This window comes from Lactuca sativa, chromosome 5 (assembly GCF_002870075.4).
Source record: "Lactuca sativa cultivar Salinas chromosome 5, Lsat_Salinas_v11, whole genome shotgun sequence".
Taxonomy (NCBI): domain Eukaryota; kingdom Viridiplantae; phylum Streptophyta; class Magnoliopsida; order Asterales; family Asteraceae; genus Lactuca; species Lactuca sativa.
The window spans coordinates 335,146,825-335,163,927 of record NC_056627.2 but is presented as its reverse complement, the minus strand read 5'-3'; positions in this window follow the sequence as shown (position 1 = coordinate 335,163,927).

The window sequence follows — 17,103 nt, the reverse complement described above, 5'->3', positions numbered from 1 at the left end:
TCTCATTTCACAACTCCAAATCCGTTTTTCATAAGTTAAAGAATATCAAATTCTTGCTACTTATAGAATATGCTAGATTCTAAAATTCTATGCAACTATCCTTTCGTAATGTCACTGCACCAAAGTCACAAAGACTATTGCCAATGATATTACAGAGTCCTCCATCGGAGATTGTTTTCTATAATTAATATTGCCAACTTGCAATATATGCCTTAATAATCATACAATCATAACATTTATGCTCCCACTATCATGATGATTATTATAAAACATAACACTTATGCTCCCACTAGCTTCGACATGTATTCATAAACATCTTAACAATACCTATTGAATTTCTTAAATCCATGTTTCTAATACTTAATGCTTTGATAATCTTTTATCAAGGCTTCTTGAACTTATACACCTTTGCCTTAGATAGTTCATATGTGTGTCTAAACAATTAAGACTAATTGCCAAACCTCACAATTCAAATCATGGAAAGGGATACCGTAACCATAATCGAATTTGAGAATGCAATTTTACAATCACTATCTTCTTAAAATCTTTCTTAGTGAAAGCATTTCCTCACAATCATTTTCATGAAGGAGGAAATCTTATGACACTTAGATTTGAGCGGTGTATGTGTTCCTATCCATGTGAATTTTTTAAAACCAAAGTTTACGACAAATTCAAACTCATATGGACCGAACTTTCTTAATCTTGATTTCTTGCCTTATGGTAGCACAACTGCCCACCACGTCTTCCAAGTAGTTAAGCAACTCACCCTTTCCTGTCAATGTACCTTTCATTAATTAAGATGTCTTGCCTTTTATGCGTTCAAAATGAGAACTCATAGAACTCACATGCATAATTAACTCAATTGGAATGGCATAGAAATAAAAAAATGTCAACACGATAGGTTGTAAACCACAACTCGTGTGCTAGTGATGATCGGTAAGGTTTATTTGATTTGTTTTTGAAACTTTTCAAGACCATTAAAACTCCCACTGACTCCTTGACATATAATATTCTTTTGTCAATAACCATTTCTTGACAAACAAATATTCAAGAGTTAGTGTAGCTTTTATCAAAACACTTCATAAATTGGACCTAGTTGGTCTTTGTCTTATCCAAGACGTCACAACTTTCCACATTTGATGAATGTTATAAACCTTCTTAATACTTGTCACTCATTGTCACAATCTTAACTTTAAGACTTGTTATTGGAATGAAGTTTGATTGACTTCTTGATTTAACCATTTCTTCAATCCTTGATTCCTCTTCTTGAACATACAATTGTACTAAGACTTACTTAGAGGATCAATTGAGATATGGTTCTTAATCATTAAGACCTATCATAAAGCATAAAAGGTACTCTCCCTTCTTCTGAGAATGGAGAAACTTGTATCCATTTGCCTACTTGATTCTTCTTATTCGTTTTGCTATTGATTTAAACATTTTTTAATCAATTCCAAATTATACTTAATCTTATAAGTATAATCATATTTACTAAACCTTAGTAAATCATGACGAATATCTTTGTTACTCTTATGGTGAACTTGATCAACACACAACTTTGTGTACTCGATCTCCTAGTCCTTCACTTGACACTTTGTCAACGAATTAGTCTAATTTCCAAATATGAAATTTCTCATTCATCATACAACCAAGTTGCATGATTCCAAATTTCTGTCCAATTGAAACTTGGGCGATGAGAAACTCTCCCTATTTGGTAAATTCTCGATATTTCCATAAATAACATAAATAAGAATCATATCCATTCGTTGTAGAAATATGCAAACATCAATTTTCATAACGATTTCATTGCAAGGAAATAAACAAATAAATAAACAAGTCAAACAAAATTTATTTTATTTATAAAAGCAGTGGAAAACATTTGTCCTTACAATGCAAAATCCATTGAAAACTATGTATCTCATGAAGAAAATTTCTAACAACTCTTTCATAACTATCTAAGCTCAAAATCTAATCTTCAAGTCCATTAGATTCATCTTGCTCTCTCATCAAGCTTCCTTTATTTTCACCGATCCTACAAAACATTCAAATGCAATCTTATCACAGCATGTATTAAGAATCAATGAATAGGAACTTAACGGAGTTAGATAGTGGATTTTACCTAAAGTAGAGCCATACGTTCAGACTCTCCCATCTCTTAGATCTCTTAGGTAAATATGACAACTTCGTCTCCAATGCCCCTTCTCTTGGCAATAAAAGCAAATTGACTCTCTTGGAATAGGACATGGAACTACTTCAGACATTTCCTTTCTCTTATGATCGGACTTTTCGATCATAGCATGTCTTTCGTTGCCATTGTCTATATCCATGAAGGCAGATTCACCAATCAACTTTGCTTTTCTATTGCGCCAAACCATTGCTGATTCAGCAGCAATAAGCATATAGGTGAGATCTATAAGGGTCACGTCGTGGTTCATCATATAGTACTCTCTTACGAACTCACTATACGAGTTAGGAAGTGACTGAAGAACCCAATCAACAACCATCTCTTCACCGACAATGGATCCCATCATTCTTAACCTATCAATGTGTGACTTCATCCCTAGGACGTGTGCACACATTGACTTTCCTTCTTTATGTTTACTTGCCAAAAGGGCTTGAGTGATATTGAACCTTTTAATATTCCGATCTTGTGGGTTAGGGAGAACGATTTGAGGAGGAGGAGGAAGCGAAGCATGATTTCTTGTTCCTCGATCGAATCGTGGAATATCATCTTCATGTGGAATGCTTGTTCCACGGGATTCGGGAAAACCATAGTTGTCAAACTCTAACATCTACAAAATGGGAGAAAATGAATTCAAGTTAGTTGATAGATTGAGTCCTTAGTAAATCACCCAAATGAGATACTAAGGCTAGGACCCAACACAATATTCTACAACTCGGGAGAGGGATGCGGTAACCCTAATTGCAGAATATTTGAAGGTAAGTGAATGACGATTCACTAATTTCCACCATGAAAAACGAAAAAAAGAAATTTAAGTTGTAAATTTATGAAAACTCCTAGATCCTTTGAGATACATTGAACTTTCAATGGCATGTTTAAATCTCGATATGCCCCTCTTGTTTGTGACTGGGATGCCGAGGATCACAAAGCGGGTGTGAATAACCATGCAAACTTACATGGTGCCCTCACATGTTACAGTCACCTATTCGATGTGCTGGTAAACTACACACGCTCCACCGAACTATGACAAACATTGAGTCACCCTTTGCTACCTTTGCTTAGAACCATTTAGTGTGCCGGTAAACCACACACGCTCCACTAACATCTTTGCAAGGGCACAAAGTGTAATTTCATGGAATTGCATCAATTCACTTTTGCCTAAGTAACTAAGATTGGGAATTTTATGAAAACATTTAGTTACTTTTATACTTCATTATACTTATAATGGAAGGTTTTTGTCCTATCCTACCCGTTCGGCTAACGACCCTTCACTAGTCAAGAGTGCGGTGGGTAAGAGTGGATACCCATTCAATCACCATTTTATAGGCAATTTCCTTAAACACCCCTTATAGACCAGCTTCGTGAATGAGGCTTACTAACGGTAAGACTGACTTTTACTCATACATATATATAATGTTAGACTTTTAATGTTATATATAGTATAGGGTGTATTTTATACTTTCAAAATACTAGATGGTCTAATTTAACAATTATACTTTTAATTCAATTAAATTGTAAACCTAAACTTTTATGGATTATTAAACCTCTTTTAATTATACACCTTAATTAATTAATAAAACCATAGGGTGTGATTTGAACTTTTCAAAACAATACTAGGGTTTTAGAATTTAACATTCCTAATTAAACCTTTTTAATCAACTTTTAAATTCCAAAACTTGAGGGCAAGTTTTGAAACTTTTCAAAACCAATTGAGTTTTAATGTCTCTTAAAATTTTTGAATTTATGACATATAAATTAAAATTTTAAATATTAAAACTCTTGATTTTAATAATTATCTTGAATTAGACTATTAATTTAATTATTAAATCATAAGGGATTATTTAAAATATGAGGATAATTACCATTTATACATTTAAGATATCCTAATCCCTTAAAAATTCTCCCTAGATCTCGAAATTTAAGGATAGGATAATGTAAAATCTTTAATTACCATATATAACAATTAGAGGATAATTACAAGATATGGGATAATCCAAATCCCTAAAATTTAGGATCTTATCTTGGGGAGGAGGCCAAATTTCGAAAATCAAGGGATTAAAACAAACCCTAGATTTCGAAATTTAAGGGTTTAAGGAAAGGATTTGAAGATCTTATTCAAACTCTTGCAAATTAGGGTTTGCAAACCCTAATCTCGAAAATCCTAGCCACCTAGGGTTTATTGGCCATAAACCCTAATATGTCAAGTTCATACAATTGAATAAACTAATTGAAAACAAGTTAACCAAAGGCTCTGATACCACTGTTGGGTTTTATACAAACAATCCTATGTGTACATGCAACCCTAGTATTGGATCTATGTTTTCACTATTAGATACACAACATTATGAACACATAATTAAATCCTAATCATGATTGCTATTTTCGAAATTAACCAAGAAGGTTAGATTACATACCTCTTGTTGTTATATTGTAATAACAACATAAATCTTCAAACCCAAAGTCTTGAAAGCAAGCACCACAAGTGTAGTGCCTCTAATGGCTCACAAACACCAAGAGCAAATGGAGAAGCAAGAGAGAGAGAGAGAGAGAGAGAGAGAGAGAGAAGAGGTATAAAATTCGTTTCTAGGAACCCTAGACAAGGCATGGACGAATTCATAAGCCTTAGGGGTCTTTATATAGGTGTGAGATTAGGGTTTCAGTCTTTATCCTTATCTAGTTGTTTGCCCACCAAGTAACAATAAGATAAGCCTTGACAACCCATATCTTTGGACGATTTCAAGGATACAAATCCTTTAGATTTCGTCCAACCCATATTAGGATAATCCTTACCCTACTTTGTAACTATCACATAATTACAATTCAGCCCCTCTAGTTTAATTAATTACACTTGATCACAAAATTAATTCCTAATTAATTATTGACCAATATTAATTAAACAATTATGATTTCTCCTTTAATATATTATTCTTATAACATATTAATAAATCATAATAACTTCTCTCTCTATTATTTCTCCAGTCAAGTTGCTTTGGTGAAGGCAACCCAAAAGGACCATGCACAATCAGGTCAAGTACTTGACAAATATGGTTACGGGCTTAGACACTAATCCAACAGTTAGAACAATATGCTAGTACTAGGCTAGGGATCTTCAGGAATTGCATGATAGAATTTTCTGATTACATGATGCCTGCTAGCCTAGGGTTTTCCTTATATGAGATTGACATCATTACTGTAGTTACTTGTGTATGCAACACGGTTGTATATAACCTAGATCTTATAGCCTGAGAATGTTTAATTCGACCTTAGGGTAGGATCGGATATTTGAAAGTCTATAGGGTCCAGTGTTATGTATGGCTAGCATACACTAGTGCTGCAGGGTTGATGGAAGTTTCACGGATGGGTGGGTAGTGAGAAGCCGTGAGGCCAGTCGTAAGATAGTTTAACATTCCTTTAGGAATGAGGGTTGGGTGCTAGCTATGAGATGTATGTTGTTAGGGTGTTATGGTGATACTTGAGACAAATATGGGTAAGTGTGGAAGGCAATATGGGCCCGTACAACTGAAAACACATGACCCATACGCGTAACAAGGAAGTCACAACCCCTAGGGTTTAGTCGGGAGTTGGTCCCCCATTTTTATGCGACCATATGATATCTTTTGGTGTGTTTTCAGCATGGTGATGACGAGACATTTTGTGACTGCATCCAAGTCGGGATCAGGATCAGGGGACGGAGGCCAGGAGGTGCCAATAGCACCTGAGCCTATGGTACAGATGGGGACGGATGAGCTAGACGCTAGGATTTGAGAGGTCCTGCATGATGAGGTTGCCAATTTGTTCCGGGCGCAGTTACCGGAGATGTTTGGGTCTATTAAGACCACTATGGTTGAGTACTTTGACGAGCGTTACACAGCCCTTGTAGAGACGGCTGCCGCCGCAGCTACATCGGCTGTAACAGCGGCAGGAGGAGGGGGAGCTGGACAAGGTTTCCAGTACCGGGACTTTGATAACACGAAGCCCCCGACATTTGATGGTACTTAGGATGTGATTAGAGCTATGAGGTGGTTATCTGACATGGAGGGTTGTTTCTTCATGTGTTCCTGTCCTACTAAGCAGAAGGTCAGATGTGCCTTGAACCTGTTGAGGCTAGGAGTCAAGGATTGGTGGAGACTAACAACCGGATTGTACACTGATGAATATAGAGCTGCTGTTACATGGGAGCAGTTCAGAAAGATGTTTCGTGCCCGCTATGTTCCACGGGTGGAGCAGGAGCGGTTAGCTCAGGAGTTTTTTGAGTTTGATTCAGGATGGAGAGTCGGTGATGGAGATCACCCGTATGTTCACAGAAAGGGCGATGTTCTGCCCAGAGTTTGCTTCCAAGCAGGCTCAGGTGACTCGTTATCTGAGCATGCTCAAGATTGACATCCGTCAGTTTGTGTCTGCCCAGCGATGTGATACTCTGTTGGAGTTGCAGGAGGCCACTAGGCGGCGTGAGTTGGAGATCGAGATGCAGTTGAGGGAGCAGCATACAGCCCTGACATAGTCTCAGTTGGCGCCGAAGCGGTCTAAGACCGCTGATTTTAGGACTGGGGGTTAGCAGAGCCGCACATGTGGGAAGTGCGGTAGGAGTCATTCTGGAGTATGTCGAGCGGGTAGCGGATGCCACATGTGTGGAAAAGAGGGGCATTATGTGAAGGATTGTCGCCAGGGTGCCCCAGTTTCGGGTATGAGGTTGTGCTATCACTGTGATCAGGTTGGCCATGTGAAGGCCAACTACCCATTGCTAGCCGCCAAGCCGACGCAGGTCGCCAACTACTTTGAGGATCGCTGATGGGAGGCCTATTAAGGCCGAGCCCCCGAAGGCTTAGGGGCGTGCTTTCCAGCTTACAACAGAGGAGGCCAGAGCAGCACCGAATGTGGTTGCCGGTATGTTTCTCTCCTTTACCTCGTTTATTATATATGTGTTATGCTTATATGCGGTACCTGTGCGAAGGTACATTTTTAGTAGACTCCTTGCCTGCTTTGGTATTATTTGACTCGGGGGCGAGTCGGTCTTTCGTTTCTCAGACATTTAGTAAGGGGTTTGGTGGGCCAGTTGACGAGCTAGAGTGTCCGTTGCGAGTTTCTATCGCCAACGAACATGGAGTTTCTGCTTCTTCGGTCTACCGAGAATGTCGGTTGGAGATCTTTTGAGTGGTCTTTCTGATAGATTTGATTCCGATTCCCATGGGGGAAGTATGCGTGATTGTGGGTATGGATTGGCTTAGTCGCTTCGGTGCCATGATAGATTGCAAGGGCCAGCAAGTGGCAGTTCGAACCCCAAGTGGGGGAGAATTGATTGTATATGGAGAGGGCACCAGAGTGGGGTCGGGGTTCTGTTCATCCGCCAGAGCTCGGCAGTATATTCAGCATGGGTGTGAGGGATACCTAGAGTATGTGGTATATACGCGAGTTGGAGACCAGACTTCAGTCTTAGAGGTTCCAGTGGTTAGGGAGTATGTCGACGTGTTTACAGAGGAGTTGCCTGGGATACCTCCGGAGAGGCAGGTCGAGTTCCGGTTCGACTTGGTGTCGGGTGCGGCTCCTATTGCTAAGGCGCTATACCGTTTGGTGCCACCCAAGATGCAGGAGCTGTCTTCACAACTGGAGGAACTGTTGGGCAAGCAGTTTATTCGACCTAGCAGTTCTCCATGGGGATCACCGATCCTCTTCGTTAGGAAGAAGGATGGATCACACCGGATGTGCATTGACTATAGGGAGTTGAAGAAGTTGACGGTGAAGAATCGTTATCCACTCCCGAGGATAGACGATCTCTTCGATCAGTTATAGGGTGCATCTTGATTCTCCAAGATTGACTTGAGATCGAGGTATCATCAGGTCCGGGTTAGAGGGGAGGACGTGGAGAAGACCGCGTTTCGGACTCATTATGGTCACTACAAGTTTGTGGTGATGCCGTTTGGGCTCACCAACGCCCCAGCTGTATTCATGGACCTGATGAATCAGGTCTGCAGACCGATGCTTGATCGCTCAGTCATTGTGTTCATAGATGATATCTTGGTGTATTCTAAGACCCGATAGCAGCACGAGTAGCACCTCAAGGAGCTGTTGGAAGTTCTGAGACAAGAACGACTGTATGCCAAGTTCTCAAAGTGTGAGTTTTGGTTACGATAGGTCCAGTTCCTCGGACATCTCGTTAACCAGGAGGGGATTTTGGTCGACCCGGCCAAAATCTAGGCAGTTATCCAGTGGGAGGTGCCGAGTCCTCCTTTGGATATCAGGAGTTTTCCGGGGTTAGTGGGGTAGTACCGGAGATTTATTCGAGACTTCTCCAAGGTTGCAGTACCCCTCGCTTGTCTAACAAGGATGGGGGAGGATTTCTGGTGTGGCCCCGAGCAGCAAAGGGCGTTTGAGACCCTCCGACGGTGTTTGTGTGAGGCTCCAGTTTCGACACTACCCGAGGGAGTAGATGATTTTGTGGTATTCTGTGATGCATCCATCACAGGTTTAGGAGTGGTCCTCATGCAGAGAGGACGAGTGATAGCCTATGCATCGCGGCAACTAAAGCCGCATGAGACGAGATACCCTACACATGATATGGAGCTGGGAGCGGTGGTATTCGCTCTCAAGATTTGGAGGCATTACCTATATGGGGTCCGTTGTACTATATACACGGATTACAAGAGTTTGAGACACATCATGGATCAGCCGAACCTGAATATGAGACAACGCAAGTGGTTAGATGTAGTCAAGGACTACGATTATGAGATCCATTACCACCCTGGTAAAGCGAATGTGGTTATGAACGCGTTGAGCCGCAAGTCAGCTGGGTCTTCCACCCCAACAAAGTGTATGAGGATACGGTGGATTCCCCGCAGGTGAGTTTGATCAAAGATGCCCAGGCCGAGGGCATACGGCCAGAGAACTGGAAGATGGAAAGAATCAAGGGAGAAAGCGCTCGGTTTTTTCAGGATAGCCGAGGGTTATTGACCCGATGTGGTCGAGTTTGGGTTCTGATGACTGGTGGAGTCAGACAGACAGTGATGGAGGAGGCTCATAAATCTCATTTTTCCATACACCGGGGGCCACCAAGATGTACCGAGACCTGAGTTTGCGTTACTGGTGGCCATGTATGAAGCGAGAAATTGCTTGGTATGTCGAGAGGTGCCTGAATAACACCAAAATGACGAAGAACTTGAATGAGGGCTGAGATTAGGGTTTCTAGAGGTCTTAGGTGTGAAAGAGGGCGACGAGAAGCAACCCTAATCATCTTATACCTTTAAATACCCGAAAATTAGGGTTTTGGAGCATTAGGCGCTCCTAACGTCGTGAGCCCTTAAAGCTCACATCGTGAGCCTTAAATGAGCTTGGTCAACAAGTCAACGATCACTCACCCGAACTACTGCAACTTCAAACGGCTATAACTTCTTCGTTTTCACTCCGGTTTTTACGTTCTTTATATCCACGGAAAGGTGGCCAGAAGCTCTACACATCTATCAACTTATCCTCACCTCAAAACCTTTTGAACGAAAATCCAAAATTCATAAAGAGCTCGAACTACCACTTTACCGATATACCCCTTGGCTCCAAGGCACAATCCAAACTCCCAGATCACCTCAATTACATCGTCCGTACCTAAATGGGTCTAGATCTCTCTCTTCCAAAGGCCCTAAGCCTTATGATAACCCATCTTTAGGCCATGGTCTCGAATTAGGAAAGCGATTCGGAATAGGGCATTACAACTCTCCCCCACTTAAATTAGATTTCATCCTCGAAATCGCTCCTTACTAACACTCATATCCTAACAAATGATCTGAGGAACGCAACATTTAATTCCACGCGTAAAATGGTCTTCTCAAGACAACCGAAATCCAAGCCGAACCTCCATTATGAAGAAAGCGAACTTCGAGCTTCCGCAAATCACTTCTGCCTCCCCAGAGTTTGAGTTCATACTGTTCGTCTCCCTATCAGACTGCCCACGCATAACTATCTACATAACTATTATACTTGACAGAAGGCTAAGATAATCCTTGGAGTAGAAGCTTCATCCTTGCAACGGTTAGACTCAGACGAGAGTTGCGCAACATGGTCAAATCAATTATTCTGAGATTATTCAACCCAACTGTAAGTGACTTAGTACCTTCGATCAACAAACTACTCCACACACAAAATCCTCGCATCACTACTGCCAAAACATCCTGCTATTCTTATCCACTTTTTGGATGAACCGAGATCACCCTGTCCCAACTGATATGCCATTATCTGGAATACCGGACCCCCACCTAGTTGTTGAACTAAAGAACACGCTCTCAGTCGCTCCCAACGACTTTCGAAGAAACTTCAGCTATTGAAACTACGATATCAACATTGCCACTTGGATACCTAATCCTGGAATCCCCGATCCTATACCTCGACCCTACGGTCTCTGCCAGGTCCCACCTGCATTGTTACAAGCACACGGGCCTCACCCTCAAGTCCCACCCAAACTCTAACACAGAGAGGCCTTTCCCACAGGTCTCACCTATTTAGGGCTACACAGGTCCAACCCCACCTCGAATCCCATCAAACTATCCTTACCCGATTCCTATCATGCTAACTAGGAGATACGGGCCTCGCCTACACTCTCCTGACTAGGAGATACAGGCCCCCGCCCACACTCCGTTCACTAGGAGATACGAGCCTACGCCCACCCTCCACTAACCGGCTGCTAATGAATGTTGCGGCTAACCCATAGTCTTACTACACTTTCCATGTTTTCTGGCTTCTAGTGAATGTTACGGCTATCACGCAGTCTTACAACACTTTCCACGCTGTCTGGCTGCTAGTGAATGCTACGACTATCCCGTAGTCTTATAACACTTCCCACGACAATCCTGCATATGACCTAACATCCTTGCTGAATTCGCGTCCTGCTGGAAATTCTCTAATCTGGTTTCCCAACACCAGATATCGACTACCATGAATACATGAATCCAACGTTGGGAAGTTTCCCAAACACCCAACTCGCACAGTCCTCTATCCCAGCAGCCACTTGGGCCTCCTTCCTTGTGACGAGAATGCGAACTCATCCTAACTCCATACTTCCTTCTGTTCCTGAACCCTTGGAGAGCTCTCCCCAACTTTGGTTCAACTACATCTTATGGCACACCCTGCTGAGAAGATCCTCAATTCTTCGTATCATCTATTGATCAATCTTGTTGGCAACCACGCTTACCACTGTTAGTGTTCCAAAAACTAACTGGTACTAAAGCAGTAACACTCTTGAAGACTGTCGGAACACTTCCCAGGTTTCAATCATACTTGCTACAGCTACCGCATCCTGAGAATCCACTTTACACGAAGACGTCTCCACACTACTACCCTCTTGGAATAAACTGTACCAATCTACTATGAGTTACATCAAACCCTTTATATATGGGAAACTATACATCCATATCTAACTACAAGCTTTGAAATTTTGGCATTTGTAGTTTTGATGAATTTATTATGAATTTTTGAAGACAATGCATGAAATGTGTGACAACATGGACCAACCTAAGAAGATTGCCAATTTTACCCCTTAAGGATTTGGAATTTCGAAATGTGATTCAAAGTTTGAAGAAACTAGACACACTAATATTTCCAGAAAACTAAGTCTCATGATTTTTAGGTGTTCTTATTGACTTGCACAAATTTTAGAAGTTGGAGGACAGATTTGGGAAAATTGATCATAATAGCTTTTAAATCGCTTTTGGTGTTCTATTAAGGACTTAACGGTTAATCCCAATACACCTATCTGTTCAGATATGTATTCTTTAAGTGCTTTCAAATAAGCTAAATTGACATTCTGTGTTGAAATATCAAGATTCATACCTGCAGTCTGTATTATACTTGTATTGTTGGAAGTGGTTGTACATGGAAATCCATTTGTAACAAGTTCAATATGTGTACAACTACGAGTATTGTTGCAATAAGTTAAAGTAAAGTTAGTTTGACATTGGGAATCGACTCTCCCAAAGCATCCAAAACCTCTAAACCATTAACAACTTAATTTCCACCATATCATAATTAATTTAAAAGTTGTTAGAAATCGTAGGATTACCTTTGACTAAACAAGACAAATATTGTAGAAGACTAAGGCACAACTGCTTTGGTGGAATTCTTTTAAGATAAAAAGGTCGTAGAGATCAGGTATCACTTCGTCATCATGTACACTAAGTGATGTCAGAGGGTTTGATTTAGGCAAAACTGCTCTTTCAAGCATTTAGTCGAACACCTGGTGTGCAAGGCTTATTTCCCCCTTTTGCTATCATATTTAGAGTACCATAGTTAACCAAATAGCTTCACAATAGGAGCAGGTAAGAATCATTTTACCCATTACATTTTCCACTCTATATATATTAAACCCGAAACATGCAAAATGCATTTAGATTGAGCTTTGACGGGTAAACCATGTACCAGAGGTAAGCATGAGAAGAGACCACCAATGATCTGATTTCTAGCTGCAATAGCTAAGATTAAAAACATCACATTTGTAGATCGGTGGCATGATTTCCAACTTCTGATGCTTAAAAAATTAATCAAGATCAAAACTAACATATGTAGATAGAGAACTTATGATGCATCGTAATAATTTTATAAGTGTATTTCTGAAAGAAAATAATTTTATGATGCATCGAGAAACCAAACAGATCTAGAGAGAATGAAGAAGCAGTTGTCCGATGATTCTGGTATCGTAATGGTGATTCCGGCAACGTTATGTGGTTCCGACGTCATTATGATGGTTATGGTGGAGGTCCAGTGATGGTGATGGTGGCTGAGATTACCTCAAGAGATACGTAGAGAGAGACGGAGAAGAGAGAAATGTATAGAGAGAAAGAGGAGAGATACGTAGAGAAAGAATGTCTAAAAAATGTTTTCAAATGTTCTCATTTGAACATACCTCTCTCTCTCTCTCTCTATATATATATATATATATATATATATATATATATATATATATAGTGTAAAGATCAAATGAGAACATCTAAAATGTTGAGAACGTGAGAACAATTCTAGACCAATCAATATATAAGGGCATATTAGTAAAAGTATATTTTAATTTAATTAAAATAAAATAAAATTCAATCAAATTCCTTTAAATTTAGGCCCAGTTACCAAACAACAATAAAAAATTATTCAATTTTTTATTTTTCTTATTAGTGGAATATAAAAACATATTTACCAAAAGTTTTTTTAAAGCTGAAAAAAAAAAATCTTAAAAATCAACTTTTTTCCTACGATTTCATGTAAATTATACACGTAAATGAGTAAAAAACTAAACTATCAATCATAAATGATTATATTAGAATTTGACTTTGTATATTTATAATGACACAAATGTAGTTAATGATTAAAATCACTTTGAGACCATGTATTCATACATGAATGCACATTTTCATTCATAAATATAAAATATTATAGTTTTAATGAATAAAAATATAATCGTAAATGAATAGAGCACAATATAAAAATAAAAATTCAATACATTTGTAATCTTAAATGAATAGAACACAAATTAAAGATAAAACATCAATTTTGCAATAAATAAATAAACAAAACACACTTACAATCATATATGAATACAATCGTAATCACAAATGAAAAATTACAATGTCTTAATATAAATAAATTTCAGCTCCTTCCAAGTTGTTGTCCATGTGTATTCATATTTCATCATTATAATCCTTTAGGTCATCTGTATTAACTCGGTCGATCTACAAGAAATTAAAGAATTTTTTTGTATTATTTGTCAACAAAGTACTTAACTCATTAACCAAATGCACACTTAATATGAAATGAATAAAGAATGACTTTAATCATTCATAACAACTAAATCTATATTAAAAATAAAATAAAAAAGAACAAATATGCGTAAATGAATAAAGCACAATCCTAAAACCTCTTATAGACTCAAGAAGTAAACTTTCTTAATGATTAACTTAAAAAGCATTGCTTCTTTTAGTCACTAATGATTATAACTTAATCAAGAAAAAAATCATTTTTTGCTCTCGCTCTCACAAAAAAAAAAAAAAAAAGAACTAATTCAAATACGAATGAGCAAAAAGTAACGTTAAAAAATAAGCAAAAGAGGCTAAAATTACCGTTCATTTAGAATCAGATTAGTAAAAAAATAGCAATATTCATATTGGTTTTCAGAATCAGAAATCAAACTTCAGTCTTCACATTTCAGAAATCGGAACTTGAAAACTTCATAATCAGAAATCCGCTAAGTAAAAAGTAGGGAACCAAAGACTCTCGTATTTAAAATCAGGAATCAGATAAGCAAATAACCAATAAGGTTGATTACCTAATGGATCTTAAAGAGTACTCGTTTTGCCAATAATTGACTTGTAGGTCTTGGTCTAGAAACTAAGAACAAAGAACACGAAGAGCAAAAGTGTTTCTTTTCGTTTTTGCTCCTATGTATCTGTGTATATTCGTAGCCTTAGAATCGAGAGAAAGGCATCAGGCGCCTCTTCTAGTGTCACTGATGATAGGTACGACAATGGTTGCAGCGTGAGGTGATGAAGCTGAACAGATCTTCATGGTAGTATGTATACAATGGAGGCGGCTTTATTATTAAACCTTAGAGAGAGAGAGAGAGAAGATAGAGGGGCGAATATAGATATGAGAAAGATGAAAGGAAAGAGGTGAGAGGGTGAGGAATTAAAGGAAATAGGTAAAGTTGCAATTCCTATTATGCCCTTCTGATCATTTAAAATTTACACTTTAATACCATTAGTTTTAGAATTTCCATAAACCATTCGTTTAATAATAACCTTAGATCTAAGTATTTAAATGGTCCAGATCTTTTCTCGTGTTATCAACATTTTAGGTGTTCTCATTTGATCGTACTATATATATATATATATATATATATATATATATATATATATATATATATATATATATATATATCTTATAAAGCTATCATTTTTCCTTCAACCTCATGCATTTGAAACTCCCATGCTTTTTTCCTTTCACCACATTCATTTGAAACTTCCATGACTTTTCAATTTCTTTCTAATAATAATTATAAGTTGGTTCATAAGATTAAATAAATATCAAACGTAAAGTGTAATCATATATAAACTAAATTTCAATATTAAAATAATATCTTTACTTCTACTTACAAAGTTATGTTTTTAACTTTTAACATATTATACTTAATTTATTAGTTTTAATATATTGTTGGATGTAAAAGATTATCATTTTAAAGATACAATTTTGGAACAATTTGTATAAAATAGTTAAATTATTAATTTAAATATAATATTACAGGTTTAAGTTAATATAAATTTTAGTTTACCTTAAACAACCCAAAAAATATTTTTTAAATAGCTAAAAGTGATAAATTGTAGTGTTTTTGTAATAATGATTATAAGTTGGTTAATAAGGTTAAATAAATATCAAAACTAAAGTGTAATCATAAATAAACTAAATTTCAATTTTAAAATAATATATTTACTTCTATTTATAAAGTTATGTCTTTAACTTTTAACATATTATATTTAATTTATTAGATTTAAAATGTTGTTGTAATAATGATTATAATTTGTATGTAAACCATTATCAGTTTAAAGGTATAACTTTTAGACAGGTTAGACAAAATACTTAAATTGTTACTTTAAATATAACATTACAGTGTGAACTTAGATATAAACTTTAGTTCCACTTAAAAAACCAAAGAATATTTTGTAAATAATTAAAAGTGATAAATTGTAGTGATAAATGCAAAAACTAAATTGTAATCTCAATTTAACTAAAATATTTCCTAAAGATATTTTTATAATCATTAAATGTTTTCAAATAAGTAGCGTAAAATAACTTACAATAACAACAGTTAAAAATAACTCTATATAAATGATTATATTGTTACCTTTAAAATCAAGAAACAATGTTTGATGTTTTAAATAATTATAATGACAGAAATTAAAACATTAAGCAAATAAATTTAAAAAAATTAATTAACAATAACAATAACTATAAATAACATTAAACCATATATTATATTTAATTTTATTTATGTGTAACTCGCGGGTAGAAGTCATTCAAACGATTAAGATAATGTTGTTATAATAGAGGTATATATTATCATATAATTCAAAATAACCAATATATTATATCAATTTAGTATATGAATTATTATATCAAAGTTAACAACAACATTATTGTTATATTTTTAAAAAAACATATATTTGTAAAGACTTCAACTATATAGGTGTTTTTGTGCAACGCACGAGCATTCAACTAGTATATATATACTTTAATAAATGAAAGTTTTTTTTGCAACGTGTTATCCTCTTATACATTATGTCACATTTCATTTTGTGGTAAATTTAAATTAAATTTTACTCATGTGTCATTTTGTGTTTTTTTTTTTTCATTTTATTAAATTTCATATAATATTTAAATGTAATAAATATAATAATAAATGTATATCTAAATTATTAATGCAACTTTCCTTATAATTCTTAAATTTCTAAATTGAATCCAATTATTTTAGTTCTTTATTTATTTAAATTATTAGTTTAAATTTAAAAGATAAATAAGCACTTCAATTTTAATAATTAAATATTTTACTTTTTTCTTATAAATTTAAATTTTCTAACTCGTTAGATCTTGTTTATTTTTTGAATAAAAATATGTAATACATGAGTCTCACAGCTAGTATATATATATATATATATATATATATATATATATATATATATATATATATATATATATATATATATATATATATATATATATATATATATATATATATATATATATATGTGTGTGTGTGTATGTGTGTGTGTTTGTGTCTATGAAGAGGGATGTAAGTGGGTGGGATTATATTTTTTTTTAATTAAATAAATAGTAAGTACAAAAATGGAAAAAAAGGGACAAAAATATCATTTCAAATATATTCAATTTTGAAATGGACAAAAAACACAACA